This window comes from Elaeis guineensis, chromosome 4 (assembly GCF_000442705.2).
Source record: "Elaeis guineensis isolate ETL-2024a chromosome 4, EG11, whole genome shotgun sequence".
NCBI lineage: Eukaryota > Viridiplantae > Streptophyta > Magnoliopsida > Arecales > Arecaceae > Elaeis > Elaeis guineensis.
Window position 1 is genome coordinate 34,281,634 of NC_025996.2, and position 6,505 is coordinate 34,288,138.

Genomic DNA, 6,505 nt, shown 5'->3' on the forward strand with positions numbered 1-6,505 from the left:
TACACCCAGATAACGAACTGGGAGGGAAGATGTAACACCCCGGCCCAATTGGGCCCAGAATCAGCCACAGCCCGAAAAAAAAAAAAAAAAAAAAAAAAAAGGAAAGAAACAGAGGAGGAGACTCCCGAAGGGAGTCTTCTTCCTCCGTTCACCGGCTCCCAATCAGAGTCAGAAAAGAGCCCCCTCCAGCTCTATTTAAGGAGGAGAATCCTCCTCTCTCCCTCTCACCGAAGGTCCTAAGCCCAGTCGGCGGCAATCACCGGAAAACCATCGCGGAGACCCAACCTGTGCCCATCCAATTTCTCGCCGGAAAGCCTCACCGGCGTCGAAGGTGAGCCTCCTCCTTCTTCTTCTCTTCTCCCCTTTCCTTCCCGTGCCAGTGTGCACGCTCACCGGCGACCGGAGTCGCCGGATTTTGTTGCGGAAGAAATCTCTATTTTGCCCGTTTTTCTTCAATTTTCTGACGTCGGTGGTCACCGCCAACCACCGGTTTGGTCCCTCTAAGCTGTGGGATCGTCGGCCCTTGTCGCCGACCACCGCCATGCCGGCTGCGGCCCTTGGTCCACTGAGCAAAGGAGGGGATTTAAGATCCCCTGTTTCGGCCCAAGAGAGGACCGTGGGAAGAAGAAGGAAAAGAAAAAAAAAGAAAAAGAAGAAGGAAAAGAAAAAAAAAAGGAAAAGAAAAGAAAAAAAAAAAAAAGAGAAAGAGAAAAAGAAAAATAGAAAAAAAAGAAAGAAAGAATTTTCTCTCTCTCCTCTCTCTCCTCTCTCTCCTTTCTCTCCTTTCTCTTCCTCTTTCCTCTCTCCTCTCTCTACCTTTTCTCTCCAGTTTCTCTCTCTAGATTCTCTCTCTAGATCTTTTTCTCTCTTTTTATAGATTTTATCTCTCTAGAGTCTTTTTCTCTCTTTGATTTCATCACAGACCCTAGGATAAACTTGAGATGAAAATAAGATAATTTGAGATTGCTCCGAAATTCGTACAATAGATCTGATTCCAGCCTGATCCTATTCAAAATTTATAACATTTGATTTATATTAAGTCACTCTGATATGATCTTTGATGATCTCGATCATGATTGCCTCGTCTGAAGGATACAAAAATTTTCTCTCTCTACTTTCTCTCTCTAGAATTTTCTCTCTTTTCATGGATTTTTTCTCTCTAGAAGTCTTATGGATCAGTGGAGGATCCAGATACTTAGATAAATCATAATTTTGATTAATCCTAAGAGAGGTCCTCGATTTGGGTTATTATGATCGATTATCAGTAATTTCTCTATATATGATTTTTATATTGATCAGGGTCATGAAGAGATGATTGTCTACATATGATATTGAATGAAATATTTTGTTAAAAAAATTCATAAATTAAAGAAGAACATTAATTTCTGTGTTTGGATCAGTCACCGGTAAAGATAAGAATCCCCTGTACATGATCACCATTATATATATGCTATTTTACTGTTGGTCTTGTATTATTAGTTTTGCATCGTCGGATTTTGAGATCGATGAATTTATTATATCTGAGATATTGTTATTTGATTTTGAGCATGAGTATGTTATGTCAATATATATGTATCAGAGATTGATGGCATGATTATATTGATATGACATATCTAAATTGATCATAATACAAGTCGGAATTGATTGGATGAAATCAACACATAATGATTAAATGAAAAGAAAGAGATATATGGTATGGACTAGCCTTGTCATGTGGAACAGCCGGCCAAGAGCTTATGCCTGGGACAGCCCCCACTGGCTTACAGGTGGATCAGCCGGCCAGAAGCTCATGCCTGGGACAGCCCGCCAGGAGCTTATGCCTGGAATAGCCTCTCACAGACTTTCATACGTGGGACAGCCGGCCAGGAGCTCATCCTGGGATAGCCTTGAAAGGCTTTTTAAGTGATTCGATCCGGATGATGACTGAGGTATAGACTTGGATAGTCCAGAGCCAGAAAAAAATGTTAAAAATCATGTAATTATGAAAAGAGAAATGAAAGATAAGACATGAAATAATTGTTGAATAAAAATGTTTCACCTGTTAACATATGATGATGCATTTATTTTAATAAGACAGTAAATTTATGGATGTTTGTAGTATTCTGGATATTGAACGTGAGATTTTATGTTTTATTGCTTATTCTTATTTTCAGATTATATTACTATATCAGTGTGATATTGGAATTCTTACTGGGCTGTAAAGCTCACACCTCTTCACCTTTTTTTTTCTTCTCAGAGTTACATGACGTTCATGATTGGCTATGGCTTAGATTTATGGGTGAGCAGATGGATAGATAGAGTGTCATAGTACCTGATCAGAGGATTGAAGAAATTTAATTTGTAATTATGCAAGGTTTTACGAATTACTATTGAAATTAATTGTTATGGATGTTAAGGTTGTAATGATTTATTTTGGCCTTGCATATTCTTTAGGGCTTACTCTAAAGAGTGTGCGGCCATCACGTATCCGACTCGGATATTGGGTTCGAGATGTGACAGAAGAGACCTTACAAGCATAGATGCCGATGAGCTGTATTTTGTGAAAGTTAATGCTTAAGCCTGACACCATTTCAAAGCTGTAGGGGATCAACTTGAGACAGTTTATGGTGGATTTGTCGACAGGGGAGAAGATCAGGGTGTCGTCTGCCAACTGAATACATGGTGAATAATCCTCCGAATCAATGGGACCCAGGTCTGAAAATAGTTGTCCTGCTCTGGTCACTTTAAGTGGGTTTGCTAGGACGTCTGTTACCAGTATGAATAGCATGGGGGAGAGGGGTTTCTTTGTTTGAGCCCTCTCTTGTTGCGGAACCATTTGCCCACTGAATTGTTGATGACCAAGGTTGAGGTCGAAGTCACAAGAATAGTTTTTATTCAACCTATCCACTTGACATCGAAGCCTCTATGTGATAGTACATCAAATAAGAATTCTCAAGATATATTGTCGAATATTTTTTCGAAGTCAATTTTGCAGAGGATTATCGGTAGATTGGAGCATTTAGTCGAAGAGATCTGTTCTACCACTGTAATATACCTTTCGAAGATTTGACGCCTTTTGATGAAAGCGGATTGATTAACAGATATCAATTCATCCAGTTTGACTTGAAGCTTATCCGACAGTACTTTGGAGATGATTTTGATCATCGCATGTTTAATGCTGATTGGTCGAGAGTCTTTCACCGATAGATTCTCAGTTTTCTTGGGGATAAGTGAAATGTATAAAGAGTTAAGCCTAGAGAGATCACATTCACCCCTATGGAAAGCTGAAAATAGATTACAAATGTCATTGTAGTTTAAATGTTACTGCCAAGGTCTCTCTTTAGGCCAGGAACTTAACAATATTACTCTCCGTAAGGTTTTTTATGTAAGAGTTCTGCAATGAAAATTGTAGTCTCGACCGGGACTAGTTCGAACTAAGGTACAGGTGACCTCCTTTTTGTACGGTAAGCTTATTTACATCTTTTACCTTCTAAAAGGGGTTCAGTTGTAAAATTGCTTGGTATAAACTTGAGGCAGTCTTAGGACTTGCCTAGACTCGTATAAAAGAATAAAAAAAAAAAAAAAAATCTGTAATGTCTACATTCCACAGGGCATATCTATGATAAAGAAAATAAAAAATATATATACATATATAATAATGATTCTGCAATGTATGTACAAGTCCCGGCACCGGTTTGCCAAAACTAGTTCAATTTAAGCACAACCATATATAAACAAAACCCTAGGCAAACATGAACTAGATTATTTTTTTCACGTGCGGTACACATAATCATTCAGATCCAAGAAAACCACCAACACGGGCCGTTGGTTGTCAGATTGAGTCTGATATGTGCCACTACAACCTGGTCAGGCGATGGAAAAATATTGGAGATGAGAATAAAAGAAACAAGTCAAATAGATTTTAGTCTCAAAAGGTATATTATACGTGTAATATATACAAGCATACTAATCATCATCATATTCTTTGAGAATTGAGAGGAATTCTTCGCTTGAGCTTTGATTTATTAAAAATTAAAACTCCATGGGCAGCCATTGCACATGTATTGAAAAGGATAAGATCACCAACTTAATTACCATCCCAGAATCCTAGACAGAACCTAAAGCATGCTACTTATACAACATCCACTTGGGATTCATCAATAAAAATTCTCAGGGTGCAGAAGATTGCGGATAAGGCGTGCTTGGTGGAGGAAGCGGTGGCAACAAGTTGACTGGAGTTTTGGCCGGAGGCGATACCAAAGAGAGTGGCAAAAACGAGGATGGTGGTGGAGGGCTCGAAGAAATTTTATGTCGCTTATTTGACGGGTGGCCATTGGCTATTGGAGAAGGAGGAGAAAACGATGGCCTCTTGCTCTCACCAAATCCACCGTTGCTCATGACCCGAACTGCGCTGCCAATTGAAATGAGAGCATAGAATGCCAACAACAATCCTAGGAGCAGTTTCATGGTGGAGTTTCAAGTAAAAAAGCCAATTGTACTGATTTGGTGGCCACGCCTTTCCTCTATTGGACTATGTATAATGTAGGAGAACTAGGCCAAGAAAGGAATTGTCAAAGAGCACGTGGAAGACTTCACGGAGTTCTAGCCCAATTGGAAATCCACTCTTTAACTGACAAAGACCTAAAGCCTCTGGAATCGCTTTTGGTTTCTTGCTAAGAAGTGTGCATGTAGGACAGGCCACTTGATAATGAAAGATGTCCATTGTTTGATTTCTAACTTAATTCGATGTCCTTTAGTCTAACAAGGCGGCGTGATGGATAATTGCAGCTAAAATGCCGTAGAAAATCTCCAGCTTGTTTTGGATTCTGCGCTCATATTATCAACTTTTTCATTGAGATAAAGTTAGATTTTGGGATTTTTGATGCCCAGTCCATTAGTGGACCGGATTTTTATTTTTAAGCCATATTGACTATTTTTATAACTTCCGATTCATTTTTAATAATTATTTAAGTTTCAGCTCTCATGAGATAAAATTGCCCCCAAATCAAATATAAAAATTTAATTGAAAACAAACAGAAGAGAAAGCAATAGAATAAGAAAATGACTTCTGTATCTTATCTCCTTTGCAGCCCAGCAGTGGACTTTTCAGTTTATCTCCCTAACCGCTCCTCTTGTCTCTTTCCTTTCTTCAAGCCCCCACCCTCCTCTGCCGTCACCTATGGCCACCTCACTCGTCCGCCTCGGGCAGCCATGAAGGTCCATGCCTCTGCCCCCTCCATCGTCACTGCCAAGCTAGTAGAGTTCGACTTCTAAGAGTGCATGCTCCATAAGACCGATGTTATGCATTGAGCCCTAGATGCCGCTATCCCCCCAACCACGTGGAGCGCATCCACGAGGCGACATGCTACTCCCTCCTCATCGCAGGAAGCACATCTGCCCTATCCTCTTCCTTACCACCACGAGCTCGTTGACGGCCACGAGTGCCAGGCCATGCCCTTCATCGTTGCTGTCGAAATGATCCAAACCATATCTCTCATTCATAATAACCTTCCCTGCATGGACGACGACGACCTCTACCGTGGCAAGCCCTCCAACCATCACATCTTTTGCAAGCCCATCACCATCCTCACTGACAACGCCCTCCTCGCCCTCACCTTCGACCACCTCACTGACCCCGCCTCCTATCCAGCCGGCAACCCTATCTCACTTGCCCGCATCATTTGTGCAGTCACTGAGCTGTCTCGCTCCATCAGGCCCGAGGGGTTGGTCATCGACTAGATGGTAGACACTGAGTCCATGAGGCTAGCAATCTCCTTTGGCTTCGATTGGCTTGAATTCATCCACCTCCATAAGACCACCTTCTTACTGGAGGCCTCGGTGGTCAAAGGAGCAATTGTCAGTGAGGGCTCCAATGACCAGATCAAGCTGCTGCGGCATAGGCTAGGCGTATTGGATTACTATTCCAAGATGTGGATGACATCATCAAGTAACCTAGTCATCGGAGGAGTTAGGGAAGATAGTCGGAAAGGATCTGATCGGTGATAAGACTACATATCTAAAGCTCATGGCGCTGAAGGAGTTGAGAGAGTACGCAGAGGAGCTACTCAAGGATACAGTGACAAATTAACTATATACTATATTAGTTTAACTATATGTGTGGTAAATTAACTGTGTGTCATGTTAATTTAAGTGTGTGTAGTAACAAATTAAGTGTGCACTATGTTAATTTAACTATATACAATGTATATAATCATATATAATAGTAAATTAATTATATACCTTATTTATTTAACTATGTATAGTGATAAATTAATTGTATGCTATGTTTAGTTAACTGTGTGTTATGTTAATTTAATCATATAGAGTGCTAATTTAACTGTGTACCATATATATGTGATCGTGTATAATAGCAAATAACTATATATCATATTTATTTAACTATGTACAGTATTAATTTAACTGTGTATTATATTAATTAACTATGTATAGTGATAAATTAACTATATACCATGTTAATTTAACTATATATAGTGACAAATTAATTGTATACCATGTATATATAATT

General features: G+C 39.9%; 1 pseudogene; it reads left to right on the plus strand.

Annotated features, from left to right (window-relative positions):
- The first annotated feature begins 5,040 nt into the window (after positions 1-5,040).
- Positions 5,041-6,067, plus strand: LOC140857302 (heterodimeric geranylgeranyl pyrophosphate synthase large subunit 1, chloroplastic-like; annotated as a pseudogene).
- Positions 6,068-6,505: the final 438 nt, after the last annotated feature.